The 16,099-nt window shown below is 35.0% G+C and overlaps 1 protein-coding gene across 13 annotated transcripts in view; it reads right to left on the bottom strand.

Annotated features, from left to right (window-relative positions):
- LOC119640955 (RING finger protein nhl-1) overlaps nt 1–16,099 on the bottom strand; it is an 88,530-nt gene that overhangs the window by 51,593 nt on the left and 20,838 nt on the right. Inside the window, exon 1 of one of the 13 annotated variants that reach the window (XM_038039343.1) lies at nt 13,757–13,918. The exons of the other annotated variants lie outside the window; for them this stretch is intronic. The gene's annotated coding sequence lies outside the window, so the exon portion shown is untranslated. Of the gene's footprint in view, nt 1–13,756; nt 13,919–16,099 lie in introns of those variants that run through there. 13 annotated transcript variants of the gene reach the window in all.

Genomic DNA, 16,099 nt, shown 5'->3' with positions numbered 1-16,099 from the left:
GGAGTAGCTTTCATCATAAAATACTACAAATAAAGTCATGTGACTATAAACTAAAGACTTACTTTTAATGAAGAAAAGAGGTATGAAAAATCGATCTGCGTAGCCTCCAAACTTATCACAATGAATTGAGATATCAAATTACTGTTATGCACCAGTCCTCAACATGAAATGCTAGAAGTTAGTCGTTATAACTTTAAAAAGTGATTGTCTTATTCAACCTTTTCACATTTTATTCATAAGCCCAGCTATCAAGTCCCTCAAGATTAAAAATGAGAAAGTTTTTTTTTTGTATAACGACGTTAGTGTGTGTATTTTTAATCGTTTTCGTGCCTGAACCAAATAAAGTCAATGTAAATTTCGTCAAAATATCTCGAAAATTACAAAAATACATAGATAGATTTTAGGCAGGAGAACGGGCAAATGGGCAGACATATATGTATGAACCGATTCAAAAAATGTTTCTTTACTGGTTGGTATAATAAAAGACGTGTTGAACTCAAGTGCCTTTACGTGTTGCATACATTCCCCTAAATTGAATGTGTTCTTACCATAATTGTTGTGGCGTATAAAAACCCGAATGAAAGATTATAGAGCAGCATAATGAACGTATAAAAGACTGTATACAAAAAAGAAAAAACCAAAATGGATGAAAAATAAGAGAAAGAAAAATCAAACCCCCTTCGCTTTAAAACGAATCTTGGACACCTATCAATATCAACATTTGTAAGTAAGGGACAAATGAAGACGTTTTTTATATGGTATACTCGATGTTGATCGACATCTTCTACAGATTTTAAACAATTAACGGAAATATATGGAAACTTTCGATTTCTTAAGATTACATATCAGACATTAAAGGTAATTTTACGTATGTTTCTTTACGGACCAAAATTGTTTGCTAACTAAGGATTAACCATGAGGTGTACACATTTTATCTTAAATTGCTCAATGCTCAAGCTCAATGCTGAGTTAGTGGAGCTAATAGCCTTAGGTAAGTAGTGAATTGCGAATTGTAAATTGTGCAATTTTTAGTGCCAGCGTGTTTTTGTATTTGAATACGCATGAAAAAGTAAGGAAATATGAATACTACGGTGGCATTAACAAAAGCGGAACCGATTCTTATACACACTAACTAGGAATGGAATATGCGAAGTTACTCTTTCCAAACAGGAGTACACGTTCTAAAGCCGGAACAATATTGTTGCTAACGGCGGGATTGTATCGGTATCATCCCATATGTCTGTCCTTCTCCTGACGTAACACGTAACGTTGGTTTACAGAGAATTGCTGCGATTTTGTGCAAGCTTCAAACTGGCTTAGACTGTTCATGTTTTATTCCGCTTTAAAAAAGAAAGATCATTTTGCCGTCGTAAAAGTCGAGATCACAAGCTTAATGCTTGGCATGTGTATTTTTCATTCCAACTCGCGCGACTAGATAAGGATGATTATAATTTGACCAGACATAGAAAAATAGTTCCATGGAGACACCTAAAAATATTTCTAAATCGCGTGATTTGCAAATACAGTCTTTAATAACTTACGACATAATCCAGATGCTTCACTAAAATATGGATTCAATATTTATCAGCGTAATCGAAAAGTTAATTGTCATACCCTCAATTAACAGTTTAGGCCAAAAAACGGCCAGCCTTCGAAAACTGCCTCAAAGCCATCACATGCAAAATGTTTCTCCGGTTTCTGCTATAATTTGTAAATTGGACGGAAGCACATTCAAACTAGGCCCATCCTCCATTTACTGATTTACTTACACATTCAACTAAACTAAGCAACTCTTCTTATTTTAAGGTTAAATGATCCGATGCAAAAGCAAAATCAAACTAACTTCAGTTCAAGTAAACGCTTTTCAATTGAAAGTACGTGAGCCTAGGTAATTATGTACATGTGACTACTACAAAGAATGGCCTGCCATACTGAGCGAACCCACGATGTAATAATCGCGAGTCTTGTCCCCTGGGCTATGGCTGTTTAAAATCGCGCCTTCGCAATGGATTTTGGCAAACAAATTCCTAATTGTCCGATCGCTTGTTGGATCTTCACCGTATACACTACATATCAGTTATTCTTTAAATTTCCATAGCATCAAATGACGAATGTGTATTCTTTACTCAACTAACGCAAAAGTTTAATAAAACGTTTACCACACAAAGCAATTGTTACATTTATTCATAAACCCATTCATATTTTGTCCGCTTAATAAACTTGTTTTCATGCCTTGAATTTTGGCACACAGTAAAATTCATGTACAATATGTATCGAATATAGGCATTTTCGCATTCATCAATGAGGACCGATGGTAAATGTTTTTCATCATTCCTTCTGTAACAAGCAAATGAGCATATTAAGACCTTACTTAAGGACATATTCTTCGGTGGTTCAAGCCAGTTCAGCTTAACGATGTTTACGCTCCCAACTATCCACTCATTTACTGATTGCTTGGGAAATTTTGTGAACATTTGCTCTATTAGTTTTACACATAAAAGCAGGTCTTCGTTACCTAACAACCGGGAAAAACTTTTCTTTGGGAACATTTTTCAATATTCATGTTTGCATAGTTTGGAATGATGAAATCAATCATAAATATGATCCAAGTATAGAATCTTTGAAAAAGAAGGGCAATTTTAAATATCTAGCAGTATTTGAACAGCCAGCGAATGATTGTCATTAAAAAGGCATATGATAATTAAGAAGAAGGGACCTTCAGACAAATCCGCTGTACAATCGCTGATTAAATGCTGTAAATACATGAACACGGTAATGACTTATTAAACAGGATTTTTTCAAGTATTTTAATCGGTCTGGATACGTAAAGAAAGAAAACTGTCACAATTATGGCCCCAAAAATCCACGAAGCATAATGAAACAATTTCTTTCACCATAACGGGTAGCAGTTTGTTGAGGCTTTTAAGGTGATGACCTTAAAATTTTTGCACTTTTCCGAAATTTTGGTTGTTTGGTCGTTACAACGCCTAGATACGTTATTGAATAGGTTTGACTAGTTTTCTTTTGGTGCTGTGGATGTGGAAGAAGTTTATTGTCAACTAAAAAGCTTCGTCTAAAATACAGCTTAACAGATAATGGCTTTAGTGTCTGGTTGATTTAAAGGGATACCTTTTCTGCTTGTACTGGACAATTTCCAAAAATTAATAATCCACAACACTGATCAAATAAACCGTCAAATTTTACTACAGATGTCAATCGATCACTCCGAAATTTGCATAACATTCTTAGCCGTTCTTAATATCGTGTTGATATTTATATATATTAGTGAGCGCCTCCACCTATTGGTTTGCATTTTGTATGGACTGTCGCTACGCAGAAGAAGCAATGAATCCAGAAAATATTAAACAATTTATATACTGATCGTTACACCAACTTGTCAAATGACTTAACTCAATAAAGCGAAAAGTAGAGAAAAGCAATAAAATGTTTATTTATCGTGAGCTTAGAAGGGAAAGAAAACGATTTTGATTATATTTTCATAAGCTATTCATTCACGCGTTTAACTAAATTTTTATAACGATTTACATAGAGTATGAATTGCCTTCTGACACAAGTTGTTTATTTTTCAATAGATACAACAATTTCGTCATTTAGCCGTCGATGTCGCTTATTATTAGAGAAACTGGTTTTAAATTTCATTTGAACTTTTTAACAACTATGAAAAGTACAAATTAATTCTTTCCGTTTTTGTTTTTCTCGCTTACTTATTGCTTATGCACACCCAAACAATCCAAACTTTCGAAATTCTCTGTAAAGCTTCCCCAAGTTATCTCCGCCGACCTTTTTACCAACAATCAAAGAACCAGACACTGGGTCTGCTGTCTCAGTTCAAACCATGAAGATGATAAATCCTGGAATCACCATCTCCCCTTCCAACATAAAATCTTCAAATCCTGAGACTATGACGTTCATCACGGACAATCTTCCTTCCGATCACGAAATGATCACTGATCCTACCAATTCCTCAAATATATTTCATATCTCTGAACGTATTCAAAAAGTACATAATATCAAACCGTCCTAATTAAAACAACTTGAATAATACCTTCACTGTATTGACATCCAGGTGTTTTGTCTTTCTGAAACTTTTCTTAAGTCCCATGATTCATTTTCGATTTATAACATGGTAAGATATGATCGTATCGCCAACTATTCCCATGGTGGTGGTATGACGAACCTTATATCTAACAATCTCTAATTCTCTTACGCTTCTAATTTTGCAAATTGTGAGAGCTTCGATCGAAGCGTCCTTCCTTTGGCGAACTCTTGATCTTTAGTTGTTATATTCTACCTAATTGTAATGTTACGGATTCTGCAACTAACAAATTATTCTCTTTCATATCCGGCTTATCTGCATTAATTTGTGGTGAAGAGACAGACAAATTCACGATTTTCCTGAAAACAGCAATTTGGTCTTACTAAAAAACGGTGATCCTATTCGTTTCGGTTCCGTTTCTTCTTGCATACATCTTTCGATCTAAGTTCACTGAGTACGTGGAGAACCCTTACCAACACCTTAGACAGTTCTCACTGTCTAATCGAAATTTGTATTGATTTGCATCCTATTATCCATTGCCCCCCACCCATGTTGTATACTTAGCAATACTACCCAAACAAATACCATCCAAACTAATGACTCTTTCACTGATGATCTGAACCGAAAGACTTCTAAAAAATTCTATCCTCCTAATCTTTGGTGGAACACCGCATGCAATCGAGTCGCTGCCAAACTTAGAATCGTTGTAAATAAGTGCAAAAAAATTTCCTTTTAGAATAAATTTCAAATTTTTGGCTGATGTTAGGAAGAACCCTACTTATACCCTCAGGTTACAAAAACGCGAAGGCTGGAAACAATTTTATGAAAATATCAATAGCGACATGTCAATCTAAGATTTTTGGCGTACTGTGAGAATTTTTGGAGGTATCACTCCCTTTAGTTGCTCGACACAACTCTTCAAGTAGTTCTGTGGCAAGCTTGCTGGACCTTCTGGTCCCATAATCCCTTTGTAACACTTGATGAAGAACGTGATAATTTTTGTTAATCTCTCTCTGAACTCAATGTTTTCAACTCACTAATGTATTGAAATCCGTTTGTAGTATTTTTTGGGGCTCTGACCCTTCTCGCATGACTAAACTGTACCTTGGCTTAATCAGACCAAAATTAGAATACGCCTGTTCGCTCTTATTGGACATTTCAAAAAAAACCTCTTGAAATCATACAGAATCTAGTAGAAATGCCTTCGTTGTCGGCGCTTGCAGGCATGAATTCTGCACACTCTACGCTTGGACCAGATGGCAAATGTTATGCCTCTACAAGCAAGATTTCGGACACTCTATCTATTCTATCTCTTGAGAATCATCCGGCCTTACCTTTCATATATTATTTCATATCACTCGATATGTCTCCTTCCTTCTTAAATATTGTTGCTGATGAAATTAATAACTTCAACAGTCTAACAACTGATTCACATAGATTATTCAAAATTGCTCTTGGTTGTCAGTATTTTCCACCGTTCTTAGCAGTGAGAAAGTTTACAGTTCCTACGCCAGAGGTATACCACCGCTACTCAAACTTGGTCAATACTAAATGAAAACATTTTTCGCTCATCTTTACTAATGGATCTAAGACCGATGTTGCAGATAGCGGCTTTTGGGTTCCAAATATGAATTAAGAAGTTTACTTCTCAAATCCCCCATCTAGCATCATATTTTCGGCTGATTGTCTTGCGATCGTCGAAGCCATTTGCTTAGCGAGCACTCAGCCTCAAGAGAAAATCCTTACAGTGTAAGACAGTAAATCTGTTGTAAAATGGGTAACATTTTACAACCACTTTCCTCAGGTAAAATTCTCCCTTACATATTAGAAATCAGATCCTTACTTTATAGCGTCAAGTCTCATATATTTTGGTCTCACTTTCTATGGACAGCGCTGCAGATAAAATTGCTTCTTCCAGACCATCTCATTTTAACAATCGTGCTGTGATTTCTGCAAATCTGAAGGCAACCGGCAAAAAGCAGTCAGTTCCTTCTTGGCAATAGCTATGGAATAATTCACCTCAGGGTCGTCATTTATAATCTTTATTTCCACCAATAAAACCGCCTGGTTTATCAACTGCGGACTCAGAGGTGACATTATTTGTCTTATTAAAGGCTGATGTTTAATCACACGAGATGTAATGATAATCTATTCAAAACTAACGTAATAAACAAACCTTTATGTACATGTAGAGTCCTACAATCTCCTGATCTTATCCTATTTGTCTGTCCGAATGAGACCACTTCTATTGGCCATTCCCCAATTCGCACATTGTTTATATGTAGTCTTCGGGACCATAGCTTTCTTGGCATTTTGCATTCTCGCAACTTAACACCTTATATGGCAATCTTTTCCCTTTTTAAATCATGTCATCATGACATATAAGCGGTCACAGTCAACTTTTAAACCTACTCCCTTTTACACAGTTTTACTCTCATATCCATCAATTCACTGTGGCACTGTACTCATATACTACATTTTTTCTTACACATCAGAATTTACTCCTCGCTGTTCTGGTCTATCCCGCGTGGCGGACGAGTGATATGCATACTTTAATAAGAACTTTAAAGAAAAATAACGTGGCGGACGTATAGAGCGGAAATTTAAAAAAGGCTAATCAAATAATCACAAGAACAAATAAATTATAATATTATATAACAAATCTTTACTAAGCCCAAACAAAGATCTCTATGTTCATATTGGCCTTTTTAACACACCTCAGCGAATTTGCGTTTGTTGATTTGATAAATAACAGAAGCAGAAGAAAATATTTCCCTTTTTCTTAATGATAATTGATTATTTTGACATAAAAACTCATAATTGAACAACAAATCGTAAATTGATCGAAAACATTAATAAATTAAAGTATAGAACAGAGACATATATAAATGTATATAGTTTTTTATTTGCAAAATTCAACATTTTCTCCTCCTATCGCACAGTTTCGTCAAGAGCCTTCATACATGCTGAAGTTTTCGCAATGGAACGCACTTTTGGGTTTTGAAAGCAGATAATAGTGGATGAGTATAAGTACGATATGTGGGGCAGCAATTCGAACTTCATTTCAAGCAATTTGTCGATTATAGCAGTCGACTCGCCACACTATGCTTTTACTGCACCATGAATGAACGCGGCAATCATTTGGAAAACACCTTGCTCATAACTGGACATTCATATAAAATAGTGAATATGCTCACAACATTTTATATCTATTTGAATATCTCGTGCAATTTCACTTTTTGATTAAGAAGAATAACTCACGACGAGATGTCACCGCTGCTGACGAACCCGCGCAGATGTAACTTACAAACTAATAGCCGGAAGGTCATGGAATTTTGACCCATTTGACACGTTTTGATGCGTTTGAAGATTGATACTCTCTAAAAACCATATGGATTCATTGATAGTCATCCTTTTTCAAAATTTTTCTTTTTTTCGTGATGTAAGCATCCCTTTGAGGTATTCACCACGTTTCGTAGCTTAGCGGTTTGTGCAAAGTCGGTTAAACTTAGCAAGCTGCCGATAAATTGTTCTTTGCGACCATAATACTACTTACGCTATTGCTGACTTTGAAGTAATTCTTCTCCATCGCAAAGCAATGGTTCCGATTTACATACGATAAAATTGACGAATATTTTAGAAGTTGGAACTTCTTTAAAAATTGCTTGAAAGTTGACGTCGCTAAGACGTCTTTATACCAGTTTCTGGAGTTGTGGAGAAGTTTGTTACGAGTTTAATTTTGAAATTTTTATTTAATGCTTTTTTGTAATTAGTTACTAACAATTCAAATATAATTTAATTTTACGAGCTTTGGATAATGTTAAGATTATCGGTCCAGAAAATTCTACATTTAACTTCGAGAGGAATCTTAAGCAAACACAGGCCTTTGCTATTTGCATAAGTACATTTAAGATAATTAGTCGATTATTCTTAAAATGGCATTAAAAAGTTCGTATTTTTCCCAAAATAATGGAATCAGAGAAATTTGCGGATTTAACGCATGTGTTTCCGTATTAGTTAACACGTTCTTGTCAAGGTCGACAATACGGAGCTGGGTGGACGGACGGACGAAAAAAGCGTGACTACGCGATTGGCCAAGCGAAGAAAAGAAACTACCGATCGACGAACAAACGAATATAGATATAAGTGGATGAGACAGTGAGCGAAGGACGAGCTTAAAACTTTCCCTAATATCAGGTATTCCCTCTATTACCTTCCGTCAGGTTAAAGTAAGAAGTTAACTGAATCGGTGCTTAGCTTCAACCACATGCAGCCGATCTATTATGTATGTATTTCTTTTATATTTTATTTATTTATTTACTTACGTATAAATCAACTAAAATAAATTATTCGAATTTAGTTGACCCTAATCTAAGTTAAATCTTATACTAATTAAAATTACAAGCTAGTATAAAGTAAGGAGAAGTAAAAAAAAAATCATAATTAAATAATAGTTCATGAGTAAATAAATAAGAAAGAAACAAAAGAAAAAAAAACATGTACACAACTAGCACAGGGGCACACCCACAACTAGTACAGAACCAAATTGCAAATGAATTGCTAAGCCAATGCAAACACACAAATCTTGGCAACCGATGCAATAAACAACAACAATTCTCGAATCGTAATGAGATGTTAAGATTGCAAGTTAGTTTAAATTCGACGTAGGCAAATCGCGTATGTTAAGCAAAGTTGTTTTGGTAGACTTTAAAGAATCCGATATTGAGATCAAGTGATAAACATCATTTAGGTTTTTGCAAACAACTCTGAACGGATCAAACAGCTCATAACTATATTTACACTGACTCAACTTAATGAAATAAAGTGCCTAGAGAAATCTCTGGTCAAATAGAATACTCCATCTCCATGAACGAATCAACGTTTTTTAAATGTGTGAGTCAATGAAATTGAATGACTTCCCTTCTTAAAAAAGAAAGCTTCTTGCATTTTTTTAGATTTAATTTTATAAAGCTTAACGAGCACCATGTAACCAAATTATTTAAGTCAATCTGAAGTTGATACGATTGCGATTCCAAGGAAAAGGAAGAAAACATCGTCAGCGTGCATTAAGATCTCGCTAGATTTAACCGCCGAAGGGAAATCAATTATGTATAAAATTAAATAAAAGGGGTCTTCATTGGCTACCTTGAGGGAGCAGAACAGAACCTTCAAAGATCTGTTATGCAGATAACAGCTCATTCATTCCACTAAGTAAAAATGGAAGCCAGAGGTATAAGGTTTGAAGATCAATAAGTTATGGTTTATTAAGACAAACGCTTTATCAAAATCTGTATATGCGACATTCGAGGACCACTACAAAATGCATGCCGGAATGGAGAAATGTAAGATTTGATAGCAAAAGCTAAGTGTTGAGTAACAATTCGGACACACAAGTTGGATTTGGCAGATTAGAGTAGTTCAACGGATCATAGTTCATTGAAAAACACCATATCTCTATCAAGTGTTGCAGTGGGAGCCATACAGCCAGAATTATCACTATAACACCAAGTGACTTGTGGTAAATTGAAATTCCCCAACGCGATGACTATATCGGTAGATCGAGACTTTTCGGCCACGTTACAAATAGGGGCAGCATGTTTCTTGTATATAGATATATCCGCATTTGGGACAAAGTAGCAGCAAATTCAACATCGAGAGGAGTGGGAAATTCAGTTGAATAAGACGGTACTGTAGCAGATGTGACAATTAAAGTACCATCACTAGTGCAATCCAATCGATCCTTTCTAAAAACCTGGAAAGAATTGTGAAAAAGTTCCGATGAATGTAAATCAGGCTTTAACCAAGTTTCAGTGATGGTCAAGCAGGAAACCTCCTCGCTCACTGAATTTAGAAAAGTAGAGCGAATTTTTGTATTTAGGCCCCTAACATTTTGGTAAATAAAAGTTACATGGCCTAAAGAAACATTTAGCTTTTTGAAGATGAAAGACCGAATTAGTATTACGTGGTTGATCGCGAGGGATGCATTCTTTAACTAAGGATCCATCTGACCACAATGGTGTGTTTAACAAAATTTCCCTGTTCTCACACTGAACCAACACTTTAAAAAAGGAGATAGCTCTAGGTGCGACGGAGCTAATTTGAAAATGCTTACACGCTTCAAATTGACGGACGGGACTTTAGAGCCAAATAACTTTTTATATTATCGTCAGAAGTGTCAACCATCAGCGTAGACAAGAGTATTGGCTTTCTAGGGGATACTCCTCGTCAAGCAGACGTCATCCCTACTAGAAAAAATAGAATTCGCAGGTAAAGCGATTTGATTTACACGTGCAGCTTGTACGACTTGCCCAGTGCCAATGGTGACCAGCAGATACATCCGAAAAGGCAGGTGGGAGGCAAATTTGTTATTTTTATTAATATTTTTTGGAAATGTACTATTGGGAGGAGATACTCTTGTCATTTCAGCGTAGCTTAAACGAGGATCTTTTCCCGGCTTATTTGTAGATTTTTTATTACTCAATGATAACGGACACGCTAACAATTTTCGTAGGCAAACTCACGAGGGCGAAGCAGGAAGTGACGTACCACAAACTACACTATGTGTTGGTCTTTTACAGGATGGGGGAAAAGATGAGTACTCTAGATAATGACACTCATGGAACACTGTCTCGAATTTTTCCATCTTTCCACACAGAGTTACGACATTTTTGCTTAATTTAGAAAACGCGTTCCTTATCTCCGTGAACAAGTTATTAAAATCAATGATCGAGCGACCTTTCGAAGGATCTAGGAATGCATCTGCATCACGGCCGTTGATACCTGTACACTCTGCATGACAAAATCTTCGCAAAGCCAACAAGTAATGAATCGTTGAGATTCAGGGCCGGCTTTTATTCGACATAATGTAAAACAAACTCCATATCACAAAATAACAGATAAGGTAGAGATTATGAAGAACAGAAATAAAATCAAAAAAGATTGTCGAGTGCACAAAAAGGATGTCTCAAGTTAGACGTGAACTTCACGCTAGTAAAGACGCAGTAAATAAGGAGCAAGCGAAGAGAAAAGCTGTAAACACGCAAAAAAAAAAAAAAAGAAAGAAATTTATTAACGAGAGGTATCAAGCGATGATTGCAAAAACCAAGAGGAACGATAAAAAGTGGAATCTAATTCAATTAATTAGAACACTTTTGTGCTTTTATAATTAGTTAACACGCATAAAGCAATAAGATAAAAAAAAATAAATTGCTTCACGCAACGTAAAGCTCTATGGCCACAGTGCGCGCCCCGAGTTGCCAAACTTTTCTTATGCAAGTTAGCCTTTCTCGTGAAACTTATGTTAAAGTTTGAACTTAAGGTCAATATTTTCGCTTTCTTTGTTGCCAAGGCGAGATCCACACTTAATTGAATTGCTTCTGATTTATTTTCATTCAGACTTTCTCAGAGTATTTCCATTGCGTTAAAATCTTTTGCCAATGCTTATAAAGAGAAAAAGTCTTTCTAAAAATAATATTCAGCTCTTCTATAAATTGTTTTGAGTTGTAATGTTGATCTTGAAACTCTTTGAATACATTCGTATTTTTTTCGCATCCGCTACGTCTCCCTTTACAATTTATGTTAAAGATGTGGCTATGTGGCACATCGCATAGAATTACGAATCTTTTTATTTACGTCCCAATTCTAAATATTAGCTTTATTGTTGCTGTTGTTGTTATATTTCATCCAGTTCCTCGGTATGTAGACACAGTGGTAATCTGCAAGAATTGTAAAAAAATGAGCAGGAAAAATGTTTGTGCCGGTTCGACTTGAAAGAGAGAAAATCTTTACGGACGGGCATTGAATTGTTTTTTTATTTATTTCTTTGTTTGTTTACTGCACCTATGCGATTCAGTTACACTTTAAGTTCAGCTGGACGTAAACTGTGCATTTAATATTAAAAGCTTAATCTGACTAACACTGTAGATAAAAGAAAAGGAATCTTAAAACTATAAAGCTAAATAGTAGTTATTAGAAACATTAGATCTAACAATGAAAGTCAGCACACTCTCAACTGAGATTATAGTATGCAGAAAGATATTTCAGGTCAGACATGGCATCACATGGGAGAAATAAACTAACCGCCTTAGTCCAAGTACGACATCAGTAATACGTGATTGTCAAGAAGAAGTTTTAGTGGACCCTAATGGATTTGCTTTGATCTGCCTTCTGATTATAAACTTCATTTAAATTTTTACAAGGGACCCTAAGTGGGTTAAAAAGTTCACAGCTGAATTTCCATTGGCTAAATTCTATAAAAAGGTAGTTTCTTAATGAAGGTATGAGAGCAATGAAATTAATGTCATTTAGCAAAGCCATCGAATCGATAACGCCATTTAACAACTCAACTAAAAAGGCTATGCCTAAGACAAACCTACGCTTCTTTGGTGAACGAAAGGATGCAGTGTAGCAACACCTGTTTTCGTGCGGTCGAAGATGTCCATGTGGCTCTTAACCTAATTTTCGTAACGCAAATAGCATGAGTTGTTTTTGTATGCATTGAATTCAACGATACGAAGATCCTTGGCTTGAACGATTAAAAGTCACCGTACGAGCGAGGCATATTTCAGTATAGTTTCGAAATGTGAGGGTCGACAAATTCCCTCGCCTAACTTTTAATAAAACCTACTACAGACCTAGCTTTATTCACATATGTACAATATATAAATTAAAACCAAGTTTACAGTCGATCGTCATAGAAGGCACTACATTTATAAGTTATTCAAAACATCTTCGAGGAGACGTGAGCAATGCTCTAAATTAAAAGCCGATAATTTAACATCCTCAGCGTATGTTAAGATATAAGACGATTTAATTGCCGATGGCAGATGTAATGATCTGTATAGAGTAAAGAAAATGCATTCTAAGAGACTACCTTGAGCGACTCCTGAATTGCGAAGAGGGAACCTTCGAAGATCTGCGTTCAAGTTATAGGGAATGTCACTTAACTAATAGCGCGGGATATAAGTAGCCTGCCCGATGCCTTCAGCAACATTCGGAAATAGGAAACCTTCGCAAACGCGAACTGTTGTAATTTTTATCCCAAAAATTCTTTCATTTCTGTTTCAGCAAATTTAATGCAACAAAATTCAAAGCCTTTTATGTCAATATCTGACCAAAAAAGTGTTTATTATTAATTATTTCAGTGGCCAGGTTGTTGAAAATTCGGTTTAAAGCGAGGTACGAATTTCATTGTATTTCTTGGTTTTTTTTTCAGGGGGCGGGGGGAGGAAAACATTAAAAAAATTGTATTTTTTTGTTCACAATATTTTTGTTATCGTATTTGTTGTTGTATTTGTTTTATATTTACTTGCAATTATTCTTATATCAACACGGAAAGCGGTCAATCTCATTTGTAATTCAAAATCATTATTAAATGAAAGTTCAAAATTCAGTTTAGTTATAGTAATTTCCCGTTCTTCATGTACTTGTTTCATGTTTTGTTTTACACTACGCCACACTACACACTGTGTACCTATACGCATTTTACTAAAATCATATTTGCTTCAAGTCAAATATCATATGCATATATATAGAAATATATTGTGAATAGACATGAATTCATTTTGTTTCCATATCCGCAAGAATTTGGGTCATAAAGTTATTTTTGTAAAATTTTTACTTGTTGAGAAAATGAAATGGAAACAAAAAGATATATAAAATAAAAAAATATTACAAAGAAAAAAAGAATATGACACTCACCGCAAGAACAATAACGAAAAAACAAAGAATTCTAACAAATTATTTTATGGCAAGAGGTAAAAAGTTTTCAAAACGAAGATACAGATTAAAAACCTAAAAGAAAACCCATGAAATGCAGCTCGCAGAACAGTTATTTTGCGAAATTGATATTTTTAAAAAAAATTTATTTTTTTTTCAAATATAATTTGTTTCTCTTTTGCGTTTTTTGTTAAAAAAAAAAAGTCAAATAGTTTTTTCATTTATAAGATTTCGGTTGGTTTGATCAACATTTCACTTAACTAATATTAGAAGGAAAACTCATTAATTAAATTTCATCACTTTACTCTTGTGTTAAGCGATTTAAAAATTCATTTCGTTTCCCGTTACACTAATGCGACGAAATTTCAAAATCTACTGATTCGAAAAACTTTACGAAAAACTTACCTCAACTATTAGACACGTATGAAAAACGGTAAGGAAAACGTAGAGAGATACAATTATATATGAATTCTCTTCTACTTAAGTTTATATGTTCACAATATACATATATATGCATATATATGTATAGTGCTCACAGACGCACTTGATCAATATTTACTTTACATTTGTGTATATATTTTTATTATATAAAAATACAAAAATCGCAGAAAAATAAATCGGTCTTCTCTCATATATTGACGAAAGAAAGCAATCGTATAACTTTGGCACTAATGTAAGAACAACAAAAATGTACGCAATTGCCTTCTCCATCAAGAGCAAGAACGAAGCGAGAAAACATTTTTTTTAGTTTGTTGGCGTTTTCCGATTTGTAGGTAGGCTGTCAAAAAAGTAGCAGGAATAAAACCTTTTCTTAATTAATATTCGAATCGATAAAATTGCAAGCAACAAAATAGATCGAGAGCGAAATGACGAAAATGTTTATATTTTTTCCAATCTGTGTACGTTATAGAATATATATATAGAATATTCAATATAAACTTTCGTCTTAGTTAATATTTGAACTGATACAATTGTAGGGAACAGAATGAAACACAGGCGACAGCAGAAAAACGTTTGTATTTTTTTTTTTTTAAGTTATACGCAGCCTGTCAAAAATATATCAGGGTTATTCTGTTCCAATATGCTTCTTAGCATAGATATTAGAGATATGGTCTCGTTTACTTAATAAACAGACTTTACATTACCGGGAAAACAATTCTAGGGGAGCTGAAGCCTTTTCCCTTCCTTTTTTCCGCTTGCCATATATTAGTCCATTCACTAGTCTGCCGCTTATTTTAACATATAAGTAAGAGACTACAGCTATCCAATAAGTTTAGTCCCAATGTTGTTTTTCATAAGTACAACGTCTACTTGCCAGGACTCAGGTAAGTGAATTTGTTGCTGATAGACCAGGACGACTGCATCTTCCTGATATTTTCCTGCATATTTTGACCAACACTTGTTTTTTTTTGAAGATACACAATTTTGTATATAAAGACGTGGAAGAGGTTTTGGCCGCATGCTCAGGTAAGGGCGCTGACAAAGTGATGCTCCTTTTAATTCTTATCGCCGATATCGTTACTATTATTCCATTAGTTTAATGGCCAGGAGCATTTTTTCCACGTGCCAAACTTATGTAGAAGTTTTTCTTATTTTCAACTGCTTTTTGTATCTTCTAAGCTATCAAACGTCGTCGATCATCGTCGGAACTTTTGAACTGTTAAAAGGAAAACACGAATATGAGCAACCAATTAGGTGATGTCACCTATGCGGGTCACACGGTGATGATCAGTAAAAAATGCAAAAAGAAAGAAAGAGTGGTCGTAGCAATGTATGTGTATCCAATCAATAAGTGTTATGCCCTCATCAGCTGTCCGCATGAGTAGCCGCGTAGGTAAGATCAAATCGGCGGTCTGTTTCATCGTTTCTGTCCGACGCGAATAAAATACATTTTCTGAGTGATTGGTTGTACAATAAAAACAAATAAAAATGATCAAATCGCACTGACATTTCAGCCTGTAAACACCGGCTTCGTAGTCGCGATTAGGAGAGTAGACAACTACTGTTCTAAGCAACAGACCGTACGTCGTTTTATGTGTTAATCTCGGTCTGTTCTTTAATTAGCTGACTCTTTTGCCTATACGTTTAATAATTTGTTTCTCTGTCTCTCTCTCTTTTGTCTTTTACTCATTGATTTTTGTCCGTCTACATATTTGCCTTTCTCACTTTTCCCCCTTCATTTCTTCCAGCGTTTATACTTGCCCTTCTCCGTCGAACTACTCTTATCTCTATTAATCCGGCTGTCCATACACTTGTCTATATACATTTAAGCGAAAAGTAAAATACATTTTTAAAGCGTTTTGAGCGCCAAAAAATTATTTTTCC

Source organism: Glossina fuscipes, unplaced genomic scaffold, assembly GCF_014805625.2.
Source record: "Glossina fuscipes isolate IAEA_lab_2018 unplaced genomic scaffold, Yale_Gfus_2 133, whole genome shotgun sequence".
Classification (NCBI taxonomy): Eukaryota; Metazoa; Arthropoda; class Insecta; order Diptera; family Glossinidae; genus Glossina; species Glossina fuscipes.
This window is presented reverse-complemented; position numbering and strand designations above follow the sequence as displayed.